Source organism: Vipera ursinii (assembly GCF_947247035.1).
Source record: "Vipera ursinii genome assembly, chromosome: 4".
NCBI lineage: Eukaryota > Metazoa > Chordata > Lepidosauria > Squamata > Viperidae > Vipera > Vipera ursinii.
The window spans coordinates 95353531-95368169 of record NC_139514.1 but is presented as its reverse complement, the minus strand read 5'-3'; the positions used below and the strand labels follow the sequence as shown (position 1 = coordinate 95368169).

The 14639-nt window shown below is 47.1% G+C and overlaps 1 protein-coding gene across 3 annotated transcripts in view; it reads right to left on the bottom strand.

The window, feature by feature from the left end:
• Positions 1–8397, bottom strand: part of FARP1 (FERM, ARH/RhoGEF and pleckstrin domain protein 1) — a 171983-nt gene extending 163586 nt beyond the window's left edge. For 2 of the 3 annotated variants that reach the window (XM_083362004.1, XM_083362006.1), the window contains exon 1: positions 7476–8000. The gene's annotated coding sequence lies outside the window, so the exon portion shown is untranslated. Of the gene's footprint in view, positions 1–7475; positions 8001–8376 lie in introns of those variants that run through there. The other variant, XM_083362005.1, reaches the window with a different exon arrangement.
• Positions 8398–14639: the final 6242 nt, after the last annotated feature.

Sequence of the window (14639 nt, the reverse complement as noted above, 5' to 3'; positions counted from 1 at the left end):
GATGTCCAAGGGAATAGCGACCATATACCAATCTATTCTCAACCATTCAGTTTGCTCAATTCAGATATTACAATAGGCTGTGATTTGCTCCACAGACAGAATAAAGCCATGTTTGAACTTTCCAAACAATTTACAGCTAGTTATGATTTTCATCTCTTTAGTCTTGCTATTTTTCTTCTGCTAATGTTGCTTGGAAGAGTAATGGTTTTAGGTATTAGTCATCAAAGCAGTAAGCACGTCCATGTTTATGAAGTCATTTTAAAGCAAGATGCCACTTCTGATTTGCTGGAAGATTATATATTATAGTCAATGCAGATTTCAGTCCAGTTAAGCACTGAATTCAGCTAAACTAATTAATTCAGTTAAGCTTCTTTCTTGATACTACATTATACGTAATCTGATTAATTGAACACCAAACTGCAGAGTAATATTTTAATGTGAGTACATAATTGTTCATCTTACTTCTACTAACAAAAGAGTTTGGAGAGACTGTTAAAAAACAGCATTATAATATTATTTAAACTGGGTCATATCCAATATCAACGGCTTCTTCCAAGATTTATGTTGGATGCTTTACAACAAAAATGCATACCAAAAAATTAAAATACAAATAACTAAATAATCCTAGGGCCTACATAGTTATCTTCTTGTTCCCCAGAGTCCTATTAATTTGAAAGTAACCTTGAGATCATGACTGAAAAACTCATTACATGCTTTGGTTAAAGAGTGTCAAAACCAATAAAGGCTTTTTTTTAAAAGGGAGGAAATAAAAACTAAACAATCTTTATTTTTCACATCGAAATAAGTATCATGTATATGTGAACCTTCCAAGAGGTGCTTTGCTTCAATCATACCTTTCATAACGCAATGCCTTGACAGGACTCAGCAAAGTGAAGTCCCTTCTAGCCTTCCATGCACTTTCATAGTGCATGAAAGGAATTACTTTGCTGGCCCTTCCTTGAGTTTCCTTTTTTGTCCTTCAGAAGACCTCTGTTTCTTTATTACATCTTTTCTCCCCCAAAAGCAAATTCAATAATTTCAGTGGTTGTCCTGACTCATTACTTTCTTGGTGGCATTTATATCCTACCTTTTCTGAGGGAATTTATACAGAGGCTTTTCTCTTAATTTTATTCTTGAAACAAGAATGCTGTAAAATAAGTTGTGCTAAGGCAGGGCTTTTCAAGCTTTTCACCCATTGTACCACTTTTAGGATATGGCAACATCTGAGTACCACCAGTCACCTAGCAAGGTGTCCAAAACTTGATGACCAAAAAAAAAAAAGGAAAAAATGATGAAGTACAGGTAGTCCTTGACTTACAACAGTTCACTTAGTGACTGTTTGACGTTACAATGGCACTGAAAAAAGTGCCTCCCAAGCCACACCCGAGCAAGACACCTGCCTGCCTGCCCGGTGGCGCTCTTCCTCCTGTCTGAGGTTTTCATTGTTGTGAGCATTTCTGTTGAAGATTGGCAGCGGGGGTGGTGTGTGGTGTGTTTGGTTTTTATTCCCCCCCCCCGCTGGGTGGTTGCAGCAGGTTTTGGTCACTTCACATGACCCTGGGACACTGTGACCTTCATAAATATGAATCAGTTGCCAAGCATCTGAATGTAAATCACAAGACCTTGGAGATGCTACAACATTGCAGCTGATCGGGGCTTCTTCTGGGCTCAGAAGCACTAGGATCAGCACCGAGCTCCAGTTGGAGCCTGGTGCTGTTCCTGGTGCTTCCGCTGAGCCCTGACAGCCCTGCAGCTCCAGCCATCTCTCGCTCAGGCTTGTGTGGTTGTGCTGCCACCGGTTCAGCTCATTCCCCTCCCACTACCACTTTTCTAGGATGGTCGCGTACCACCTGCCAGGTGCCAATGTACCACAGGTGGTACCTGTACCACTGGTTGAAAAGCCCTGTGCTAAGGAACAGAAACTGAGCCAGTCACAGCAAATTGCATAAGGGAATCCAAGTCTAGAGCCACTTATTTTTTCAAGACAAAAAATGGAATTTATTTCAAAGAGATTCAAAACCTGTATGCACTTTGGCTGCAAAGAAACTAGCCTGCATCATCCTAGAAACTCTAGTCTTGTCTTGCTTTCAACCTTCTTTGCATTGGTTCCTCACTAGATGGTTTGCCATATGGGAAGTATCCTACATATGACAAACTACAATTACACTCATTTGCTATCTAAATATACGTGGGAAAGGATTAATTTATGGAATGTATCTCTGACATGCAGAAGTCGTCATAACATATCAATTATTAAGGAGCAGGCCTGCACAGAATGGCAAAATGTATGATTTGCATTCACAGTATAGGCATATCAATGATAGTACAAATACAGACATAGCAAATAACTTAATCCCAAACATTGTATCTATCCAAAACCTCTTCACCATGATAGGTGAGAAACATGTATTTCTTTGTGAATGTATTCTATTAACTGTATGCCTAAGTGTTAAAAATTCCAGTATTCTTCAATCTACTATGCTCCAAATGTTGCTGGTTACACTGTTGGGGATGAGGTTGAGGTCATATGAACAGCATTCAGTTGAGAAAGAGTGAAATAGATAACTGGCAGAAGAGCAAGCAGGGTTTCCCAAGAGTCCTGCTGGACTAGAGTGGCATAAAGCCCCAGTAAAGAAATAAAATAAATGAGAAATGTCAAGCATCCAAAACATAAGAATGTATTGATAACTTGCAAATAATACTAAGTCACCAGAATCTAAAAAAAATCATGTTATTTCTTGTCAAAGTGCTTTTCCATTCTATCCAATTATTTGTTAACTGCCCAGAATCACTTAGATAAATAAAACATCCATCCAATCAGCTACAATTCATCAGGCATAGAATAACTGAGTGATAAGAAAACAGCTTATTTGTGATGGATCTGAAAGTAGCTCACCTGATTTAGGAGCTGTGTATCATAGTACAATTCATCATGTTTGCAGTCTCACTTGGGGTTCTCCAGATGTTTGGACTTCAATTCTTATTATTTTTCATTAAATAACAGGGAGTTGTCCAAAACTTCTGAAGGGCATCAAGTTCAGAAGGGCTGCCCAATGAAATATATTTCATTTCTACTGAAATACACCCATTATTTTGATCTGCAGCAGAGAAATACAGGTGTGTATTCTAATCTAGGGCTTTTCAACCAGTGGTACACGTACCACTTGTAGTACATCTACACGTGGCAGGTGGTACACAGCCCTGCCTAGCCAAGTGTAGTGGGGGAGGGAAAGAGCCAGCGCAGGTAAGGATGTACTGTGAGAGTCTCCTCCAGAGCTGCAGAGTGGCTGGGGTGAGGCAAAGACCCCAGGCTCACTTCTGGCTCACCCTCCCCCATGAGAAAGGAGGAGGAGGGGCGGAGACAGGAGAGGCTATAAAAGGAGGTAGTTTGGGCGGGAGAGGGAAAAAAAAAAGAAGCTGCCTTGAAAGGAGGTGGAGTCAGCTCTAGCTGTATCAAAGGAAAGAAGAAGGAGGGGGGTCGGGGAGAGAGGAGATCAAGCAGGCCAAGCAGGCTGGCCATGAGCCTATCTACAACTTTGGTGGCAGCCACCTGTGCTGGCAGCAACAAACAGGCAAGAAATGCAGTGGGGGAGGGGTTGCCCTCCATGAGGAATGAAGAAAGGTAGCAATGAAGAAAGGCAGTATCAGCTGTAGGTGAGACACCGAGGGAGGGAGATGGTGAGTGGAAGGAGTCTTATTTCCTTTTGTGACTTTGAAGTTCTGGGATTTGTGCAATGTGGGCTTTGTGTCCTTAAAGAATGCTTGGCAATTTCTATTAGGCGGATGGCTGATGTCTCATGTTAGATTCTATTGCTTTGCTATTGTTAGCTGTAAGTTTTGCTGCAAGGGATTTTGAAGTATTTTTCTCCTGAATGGATTTTGCCTGTAGCATTCCTTTACTTATGAATGGAGCCATTTGGGAAGGCTGCCTTAGTCGGCAGCCAATACTTATTACATTCTTTTTTCTTCCTTAAGTGCTGGTTGCGCTCCTTAACTTTCCTTTCTAGCCAGTAGCTAATTCTTAAAGGGGAATGTGCCTTTTTAAGCTAGTTCACTCAGCAGCTTTGTCTTTTCTCTCTCTGGAGGCTTTTCCTTGTTTGATGAATATATGGAAGAGAGAAAATATGGGAGGGGGGTTCAAATTCTTCCTTCAGAAGGAGGTGGGCATGAAAAAGGAGGGAAGGAAGTCAGCACTTGGCCACCAGCAGCCCTGCCATTGACTTTGCTTGTCAAAAGGTTGCAAAAGGGATCACATGACCCTGGGATACTGTGACCATCATAAATATGAATCAGTTGCCAAGCATCCAAATATAAATCACATGACCCTGGGCATGCTGCAATGGTCATAAGTGTGAAAAATGTTCATAAGTAATTTCTGTGCGATTGCAACTTTGAACAGGTTATTTTTGTTTTGGTCATCAAGTTTTTGACACCTTGCCAGGTGGTACTCAAATATTGCCACATCCTAAAAGTGGTACAATCAGTGAAAAGGTTGAAAAGCCCTGTTCTAATCCACTGCATGCAATTACAGGAATTCTTCCATTTTATAGCTTCCACCATTGTTCTGTTCAGTTTTCAAATTTACAAATATCACTGGTATTAAATGTATGTTGCAAATATCACTATACTGACAGCTGTTGCACTTTTATTAGCCTACATCAGGCATGTCAAACTGCCAGCCCGCAGGCTGAATGCATCATACTGAAACCGCGCCCACCCCATTGCCGGCAATGGGGGAAAAGTCGCGATACATCACACAACGTCACGTGACATCGCGAGTTTGACATGCCTGGGCTAGACCATTGCTTCCCCGGGGATGGAATGGTTTCTTTTAAAGGAAAGATTTGGCTCTTGGTCAATCCCTTCAAGGTCAAGTTAAAAGGTTTCAATACCAGAAGCAGAACAACCCAATGCATCTTTTGCCTAATAATTAATGGAGCAGGACATAATCCATCAAAAGTTTCCTCAGGGTGTAGGATGAGTGTGAAGGTTCATTCTCGGAGCTTGTGGGTTGGTTTCTGAACGTTTCGTTACCAGGCTAGATAACATCTTCAGCAGAGTTTAGGGGATGACAGTTTAGGGGATGACAGACATAGACAGTGTCTATGTGCTGATTCTAGGGTGACACTTGAGGGGCGTGTGTACGTAGGTATGTTTATTCTTGTGAACATGCAGTTCCTCTGGAAGAGCTAATTTAATTAACTCCATGTTTGCAGACCTTATCCTTTGCTATAGGGCAGACATGTCAAACACAAGGCCCGGGGGCCAGATCCGGCCTGCAAAGTGGTTTCATGCGGCCCGCGAAACCATCCTGGAAACAGTGAGGGAACGGTCCCCACTGCCTTGGCCCTGGCCCAGAGACCCTCCTCCTGCCAGAGACCCTCAGATCTGTCCCACTCCTGCCCGGGCCCCCATAGGCACCCTTGATGTGAACGATGTAGAGCTGGCCACGCCCACCCAGTAGGCCAGGCCCACCCTGGCCACACCCACCCGGCCCCTTGAGGGCAACCGCAATGCTGATGTGGCCCTCAATGAAATTGAGTTTGACACCCCTGCTATAGGGATTAGGTCTGGGTAACCTACTTGGGGTTTGAGGAAGTTTGCTAATTTTAATTGATTAACTTAGTTTCAGCTTGACTGTTAATTATCTAGTGGAGATACTGATTCTCAGACCATTCTGGATTCTGTTAACATTTTAAGGGAAGATGGAAATAGTACAAAGAATAAAATATATTTGCATATAAAACGTCTCACAAATCCGTATGTCCCTTTGGCTTCTCCTGCCCCCAGAAACACTCAAATTCCACCCACCCACCCATGGGACCTGGACCCGCTCAGTCCCACTACCTGGGTCACTTCTGTCCTTCCCACAACACATTTTCCAAAGTCCTGATCAACTTTGCCTCCCAGGGGCGATAATCGGACCTTTCACTATGATACCAAAGAGATCCAGGTCTGGTTTCTCCTACCCAGGAGACTCTCCCTCACCTCACCTTCCTTTGTGCCCAGCCCCACCACCTGACTGGAGGGTGGGGCGATAGTCGGGATGATCAAAAGTGAGGCTCTCGATCTGGAGCAGGGGTGTCAAACTCAATTTCATTGAGGGCCGCATCAGCATTGCAGTTGCCCTCAGGGGGCCGGGTGGGTATGGCCAGGGTGGGCGTGGCCTACTGGGTGGGTGTGGCTAGAGTGCATGTGGCCTACTGGGTGGGCGTGGCCAGCTCTACATCGTTCGCATCAAGGGTGCCTATGGGGGCCTGGGCAGGAGTGGGACAGATCTGAGGGTCTCTGGCAGAAGGAGGGTCTCTGGGCCAGGGCCAAGGCAGTGGGGGCCGTTCCCTCACTGTTTCCAGGATGGCTTCGCGGGCCACATGAAACCACTTCGCGGGCCGAATCCGGCCCCCGGGCCTTGTGTTTGATATGTCTGGTCTGGAGAGTGATAACGTGGAAAGGGCTGGCTTCCAGGGTCTTGGGAAAACAAGCGGCTCGGATGATGCCACCTTCCTTCCCAGCCGCTCCTCCCCCGCCCACCGGCGGTCTACCCCAGCGTTTCCCAACCTTAGGAACTTGAAGATGCGTGGACTTCAACTCCCAGAATTCCCCAGCCAGCATAGCTGGCTGGGGAATTCTGGGAGTTGAAGTCCACGCATCTTCAAGTTCCTAAGGTTGGGAAACGCTGGTTTACCCAGATTGTTGGGGGCAATTAAGCTGACTTTGTAATAATGCCGCTTGGGTGTGTGTGTGTGTGTGTGTGTGTGTGTGAAAGCCCTAACAAGCAGGCATATACATAGAACGAAGGCTACTGCTAAGCTCGTAAGCCGCCCTGAGTCTTCGGGAGAAGGGCGGGCTATAAACGGAATTAAAATAAAATAAAATAAAATAAAGAGCAAAGGGGGCGGGAGAGCGAAGTAAGGGGGAGCAGGGAGCGAAGTCCCTTCGCGCGCACAAGTTCCAAATCCCGACGAAACAAAAGGCACCAACTTCGCAAAGTAGCCTTTGGAGATCAAGCCCGAGGCGAGGCGAGGCGGGGCGGGGATGTTCTGGAGAGCGGGGGGGGGGGGGGCGGGCGGGAAAGAGAACAGCGCACACACCTTAGCCCAGCGTTTCCCAACCTTAGGAACTTGAAGATGCGTGGACTTCAACTCCCAGAATTCCCCAGCCAGCTACGCTGGCTGGGGAATTCTGGGAGTTGAAGTCCACGCATCTTCAAGTTCCTAAGGTTGGAAAACGCTGCGCTTAGCCTTCTTAAAGCGGATTTCCAGGGCAAGAGATTCCCCACCCCACCCCCACCCCCGCCGGTGTGTCGCCGTCTGCTTCTCCCCGCCCCAGGCCGACCTCTGCCAATCAGCCCTTCTCCCCGCGCCGCCCCCCCCCCAGAGCTTCCCCCCCCCTCCCCGCCAGCCAGCCAGCCGGCCGAAGCGCGCGCGCCCCCCAACCGCTTCTTCCCATTGTTTCCAAGTCCGGCGCTCCCTCACCGTGCGCGGCGCTCCTCTCGGGTTTGGCTCGTTGTGGCGGCCACCGGCGGCGCAGACAAATCGGGTGGCGGTCGCTGGAGGGTCCGAGCCATTAAAGGGTCTGCGAGAAGAGAGAGGAGGGGGCGGAGGCGACGGCAGCAGCAGAAGGAGGAGGAGGGCCAGAGGGGCAATCTCGAGGGAGCGGTGGGACCGAGGTCGCCATGGCTGAAGCGCCAGAGGAAAGGGGAAAAGGCGCCCCGGCTAAAGGGCGGGAGCGGGAGCTCGAGAGGGCCAGGCGAGGCAAGAGCGGATGAACCGGCGCAGCTGCTCCGGGTGGCTGTGGCTGCCGCCGTCGCCTCCTGCTCCTTCTCCTCCTCCCACTAGCGCTCCGGCCCCCGCCTAAAGGGGAGGCGGGGAGGGGAAGCGCGGCGGTGTAGAGCCCCCTCCAGCGTCCGTGGGCGCGTCTGGCCCCCGCCACACAGCTTCGGCCCCCGCCTCCTCCCAGAAGCGCAGCTCCGCCTCAGCCTCGAAGGGCCGAGTCCTTGCCCGGGGAAACCTCCTCCTCCCGGTGGACCAAGCTCGGGGGCAGCCGGCGGAGGGAGGGGAGGGGAGGGGGCGGGCCGTGGCGGCTCCGGAGGCCTTCTAACGGGCACGGGTGTTGAGGTGTGTGCGCCTTCCCTGCGCAAAGAGGCGTGGCGGCGGCTACAAGTGTTCCGAGCTCTACCGAGGGGGCAGCGCGGGATTGAATCCGGTACAAAGTGGGAACAAAGGGAAGCGGATCGGAACGGTCACCGCGGGCGGCTCCGGGATCCGCAGCGAGGCCGAGGACGCCACTATCCCCGACAGAAAACTCCTAACCACCTCTGGTGGAAATCCGGTCAAATTTTACTTGTATCGCTGTTGAAAAGCGAAGGTACTTTACCTTATGACATTCCCAAAATGCTACAAGGAGTCCAGAGTAGAGTATCTTTCCTAGGTGACGTTTCCCGCTTTTTTTTTTAGTTACTACACCCACAGATCCTAGAATAGTTATTTCCCAAGGGTGCAGCTTGTCTACATTTCCCTCCCGAACAATGTTCCGTGTGCGATAAGAGAAAATTGCACTGGGTAGGAAATGGGAGGTGACTGGAAAGCAGCAGTGTCTGGTTTGAGAAATGAGGCAGATTGATTTCCCCATGCAAGCTTTATTGGCAAGCGTGCTCCGAAAAATACATTAAGCTATATTATTTATTTATTTAAAGGATACATAGATGTAACTCCACAGCAATACATAGTACCGTATTTTTAGATTGTGCCAGGAGCTGTCCAGAATCCCTGGCCTGTCACTTTCCCAGAGTGGCAGTTGTAGATAATAGCACTCACTAAAAGGTGTGGTAAAATTGTTTTGTTTTGTTCTCATTAACAAGGTTTGTCTGCAAAAAAAGAATGGAAGAATGTTGAAGAAAGCTAAGTTTGCAAATAAAAAAAATGTGATTCCTGAATCCGTTGTGAAATTCCATAATTAAAGGATAATTGAAGCACATTTTCTTGAAGTGGAAACACCTTTGTACATTTCTCCAGTGATTGGCTATTTAACATAAATATGTTTGCAAATGGTTATTAATTTTCCCTTCATTGAATAAATAGCACCTCACCTTTGAGAATCAATTTATTGTAATATAAATCATGCTTCGTGACAAGGGTGTGTAGCTTTGCTTGATAAAATAAAAAGTCCATTTAAGCTGCAATTGAATGCCAATTTACCTGGAAGAAACATGCTGCATCTGAATCCAATAAGATCTGTAGCTGAACATATATAAATTATCAAACAAAAATCTTGTTCACAAGATCTAAATAAAAGCAGGAGCAAAACAATTCTGTTCCTGTTTTTAACATTGATATACAGAAGCATTGGAGATAATACCATATTGTTTAGTGTATTATTGAAAATCAACTGCAAAGAACTCTATAAGGTTTTTCTTTTCTAGGCTAGACAATAATTTAAAAAAAGACCTGTTATGGTTAGTGGTTAAGGTGTTAAAATGAGGGTAGCTCATTCTCAGTTATTTCCATTTTATTTAACTTACAGGGTTATACTAGGAAATACTAGTTCCTGAACCAATTGTGTGCTGCAAATCTAATAAATAAAATGGTAGCAGTTCAGGTTTTCTGAATACATCTTTTCTTGCTGGTAACATCAATGTTACTGAATTATTAGTTGGATTAGATGAGTGTTGGATCTGACGAATCTTAGGATTTTGCTTACACTTGCTTTTTCACCCGATTGGCTACTAATCTGCACTGTGCCAATGTGCAATTTAGCAAGCACATCCTTTTGCCTGACTGAACACAGGTTGTCCTCAACAGCCATTCATTTATTGACCAGAGTTACAATGGCTCTGAAAAAAGTGACTTATGACTGTTTTCACACTTACAATTGTTGCAGCATCCCCATGGTTACATGATCAAAATTCGGATGCTTGGCAACTGGTTCAGATTTATGATTGTTGCTGTGACCCAAGTCATGTGATCACTTTTTGTGACCTGACAAGCAAAGTCAATGGGGAAGCCAATTTCATTAAACAACCATGTTACTAACTTAACAACTGCACTAATTCATTTAACAACTGTGGCAGGAAAGATCGTAAAATGGGACAAAATTCATTTAACCAATGTTTTCACTTAGCAGCAGAAATTTTGGGTTCAATTGTGGTTGTAAATTGAGATCTACCTGTAACTAAATTTGCTAAAGGGGAATGCTTTTCTACCGTAACACACTTTGCAGAGGTTTCAAAGAAGGAAAACCAGACATTGGTGAGTAAAGGCTCTCATTATTTCTTGTGTTGGCTAGCCTATTTTTATTCATCATGATGTCATTTCAACAGCACAAAGAGCTATAAAATATATCAAAATACAAGAAATGCGTATTATAAGGAAAATTAGGAGAGGATCCTTATGTTTATTTATATGCCTTTATTTTATATCCTTCATATTCCTGAATATTCAGAGCAGATAGCAATCTAGATCATCATAAAAACAAGAAAATTATCTGAAAATAATAATAAACTGTAATGGCCCTGGTCTCATAAAGAGAAGTTCAAAAATTAATTTCTCAGTTGAAAAATAACAAGGACCCCATCCAAGAGTGGTAAACAGTTTTACCCAAATTCTTAAAAACTAATTTCACCCAATGGCATCTGTTCTGGCTCTTTTCTTAACTACCCTAACTAACTTTCCCAATTCCACAATTATTCCATTATTCTGCCTATATATAGAAAGGAGACAAATCTGATTATGCAAACCATCACCAAATCAGTCCCTTATCTGTAATCAGTAAATTATATACCAGTTTTTTCTATTATTAACTTAACGGTTGGGGGGGCTTTCCAAAATCATCCTGGCACCAGAGCAGGCAGGGTTCACACCCAGCCGTTCAACTTTGAACCAAGGCACAAAATTACATTACCCAAGTGAGAAATAGCCTTACCGAAGGCAGCCTTTATGTGGCTTTCATAGAATTAAAGATGGTCTTTGATTCTATAGCATGCAAGAGACTCCAGAGAAAATTAGCTATAAGATTGATAGCAACCTTCTTAAATTAATATGACTGTACTTAGAAAGTACCATGCAAGTTAAGGTAAATTGAACTAACTAAATCTATTCCCAAGATAACAGGTATAAAATGAGGTTGCATACTAGCCCCATTATTGCTAAATGGATATATTAATGCTGTAACTGAAGCCTTTGCTAAACTAGAATTTCACGCTCCATCTCTTTATGTTGATGATACCTCCATATTTTCCATAACCCAGGTGGGGCTACTTGGATGCCTTGAAGTATTCTCTTCTTATTGCCATAGGGAATGGCTTGAGGTCAATAACCCTAAAGCACTGATTAGCTGGAAAATTAATGGCAGACTTACTGAGCAAGTGCTGACCTTTAAAGTATGTAGGCATTCACTTTCAATCATCTACTCATTGGATCAATCAAGCAACCTTCATGTAAGAGCCCCCAAAGCATTCTTTGTGATCATTAAATATGCATGTCAACATGGTAACGGCTACAGTGAAGGGAAAATTATTTGGTCCCCTTCTGATTTTGTATGTTTGCCCACTGACAAAGAAATGATCAGTCTATAATTTTAATGGTAGTTTTATTTTAACAGTGAGAGACAGAATAACAACAACAACAAATCCAGAAAAACACATTTCAAAAAAGTTATAAATTGATTGGCCTTTTAATGAGTGAAATGAGTATTTGAACCCTTGAGCTCCCTCCACAGATTTTCTATCGGATTAAGGTCTGGAGACTGGCTAGGCCACTCCAGGACCTTAATGTGCTTCTTCTTGAGCCCTTCTTTGTTGCCTTGGCCATGTTTTTTGGGTCATTTCCATGCTGGAATACCTATCCATGACCCATTTTCAATGCCCTGGCAGAGGGAAGGAGGTTCTAACCCAAGATTTGACAGTACATGGCCCCGTCCATTGTCCCTTTGATGCGGTGAAGTTGTCCTGTCCTCTTAGCAGAAAAACACCCCCAAAGCATAATGTTTCCACCTCCATGTTTGATGGTGGGGAAGGTGTTCTTGGGGTCATAGGCAGCATTCCTCCTTCTCCAAAAACGGCAAGTTGAGTTGATGCCAAAGGGCTCGATTTTGATCTCATCTGACCACAACACTTTCACCCAGTTCTCCTCTGAATCATTCAGATGTTCATTGGCAAACTTCAGACGGACCTGTAAATGTGCTTTCTTGAGTAGGGGGACCTTGCGGTCACTGCAGGATTGTCCTTCATGGTGTAGCGTGTTACCAATTGTTTCCTTGTGACTATGGTCCCAACTGCCTTGAGATCATTGTAGTTCTGGGCTGATTCTTCATTGTTCTCATGATCTTTGGAACTCCATTAGGTGAGATCTTGCATGGAGCCCCAGACCGAGGGAGATTGACAGTTATTTTATGTTTCTTCCATTTGTGAATAATCGCACCGTTGTCACCTTCTCACCAAGCAGTTTGGCGATAGTCTTGTAGCCCATTCCAGCATTGTGTAGGTCTACAATCTTGTCCCCGACATCCTTGGATAGCTCTTTGGTCTTGGCCACGGTGGAGAGTTTGGAATCTGATTGATTGCTTCTGTGGACAGGTGTCTTTTATACGGTTAACAAAGTGAGATTAGGAGCACTCCCTTTAAGAGAGTGCTCCTAATCTCAGCTCCTTACCTGTATAAAAGACACCTGGGAACCAGAAATCTTGCTTATTCATAGAGAATCAAATATTTATTTCACTCATTAAAATGCAAATCAATTTATAACTTTTTTGAAATGCATTTTTCTGGATTTCTTTGTTGTTATTCTATCTCTGTTAAAACAAACCTACCATTAAAATTATAGACTGATCATTTGTCACCAGAAAGAATGAGTCCGGAACGAGAGCTGGTTCTCCTGAGCCACGTTTATTACCTTCACAAACAGTCACTCGAAGACAATCGAAGTCAGCGTTGATTCCACAGCACAATCAACGCTGTTAAGTAGCCGGCAGAGCCGACACCCACCACCACACCCTTAATTGCTTGCCCACGCCCTCACCCTACTTAACTACCGCCCCCCTTGGCTCCTGCCCTTTGGCACCCGCCCCCAGGTACGTATCCTCCCCGTCCCCGTCCCACCACCATTGCAGCTGGTAAGCCACCCCCCAGCCCAGACTGCCCTCCTTTTCCCCTGAGCTCCGCACAACCTTGCCTCCCCCCTCAGGTCCCCAGACCGCTGTGAGTTGCGCCGCTCGGACCATCCACCGCTGGTGCCTGTCACGCAGTCCCTTAGCAGGCAAGGAGGCCGGCAGAGCGTTGGAACGTGTTGTCTGCGGGAATGGGTTTCCAGGGGGATGCAGTGCCAGTGCACGTCCTGGGCCCCTCCCCGTTCCGCCGGCAGGCCCTGCCGCCTCCTGGACCGCCCCAGCGCCCTTCCTCGGTCTGCTGCTCGGGCGCTGGGCAACTGCTGGCCGCGCCACCGTACGGCTGCTCCCCGGCTTTCCGGACGGCCCCGGGGCTGCTGGGATCTTCCCCGGCTTGTCGGTGGGATGCGGGCGCCGGCGGCTGTTTCCGAGGCCCGGTAAGACGTCCTGCGGCCTCTCCAGGTGCCGGGCGGGTGGCCGCTGAGCCGTCTCGGCGGCTGCGTTCTTCCCCGGCTCGTCGGGGGAATGCGGGCGCCGGCGGCTGCTCCCGGGGTCCGGTAAGTCGCTCTGCGGCCTCTCCAGGCGTCGGGCGGGCGGCTGCTGAGCCCGACATGCCGCCCCCTCTACCAAGGGTCCTCCTGCAGATGTAGAGGGCAAAAGCACACAATCACTCACCCTGCATACACCACCATTCCCCCGACCTCCCGGCCTGTTAGGGTGAGCACGGTGGAACGCCCGAACTAAGCGTGGAGCGTGGACGTCTTTCCCCGACACCCACGTTGCCTCCTCCTGCGCTTCAGCCAGCGGTGCAGCATCCTCCATGCCTTCCGCCATAGCAGTCTCCCAGAGAATGCTCTCCACCAAGAGTAAAGGAACGCTGACTTACTTTCAGCCCCCCGTCCAACGAATCACCAGAAAGAATGAGTCCGGAACGAGAGCTGGTTCTCCTGAGCCACGTTTATTACCTTCACAAACAGTCACTCGAAGACAATCGAAGTCAGTGTTGATTCCACAGCACAATCAACGCTGTTAAGTAGCCAGCAGAGCCGACACCCACCACCACACCCTTAATTGCTTACCCACGCCCTCACCCTACTTAACTACCACCCCCTTGGCTCCTGCCCTTTGGCACCCGCCCCCAGGTACGTATCCTCCCTGTCCCCGTCCCACCACCATTGCAGCCGGTAAGCCACCCCCCAGCCCAGACTGCCCTCCTTTTCCCCTGAGCTCCGCACAACCTCGCCTCCCCCCTCAGGTCCCCAGACCGCCGTGAGTTGCGCCGCTCGGACCATCCGCCGCTGGTGCCTGTCACGTAGTCCCTTAGCAGGCAAGGAGGCCGGCAGAGCGTTGGAACGTGTCGTCTGCGGGAATGGGTTTCCAGGGGGATGCAGTGCCAGTGCACGTCCTGGGCCCCTCCCCATTCCGCCGGCAGGCCCTGCCGCCTCCTGGACCACCCCGGCGCCCTTCCTCGGTCTGCTGCTCGGGCGCTGGGCAACTGCCGGCCGCACCACCATACGGCTGCTCCCTGGCCTTCCGGATGG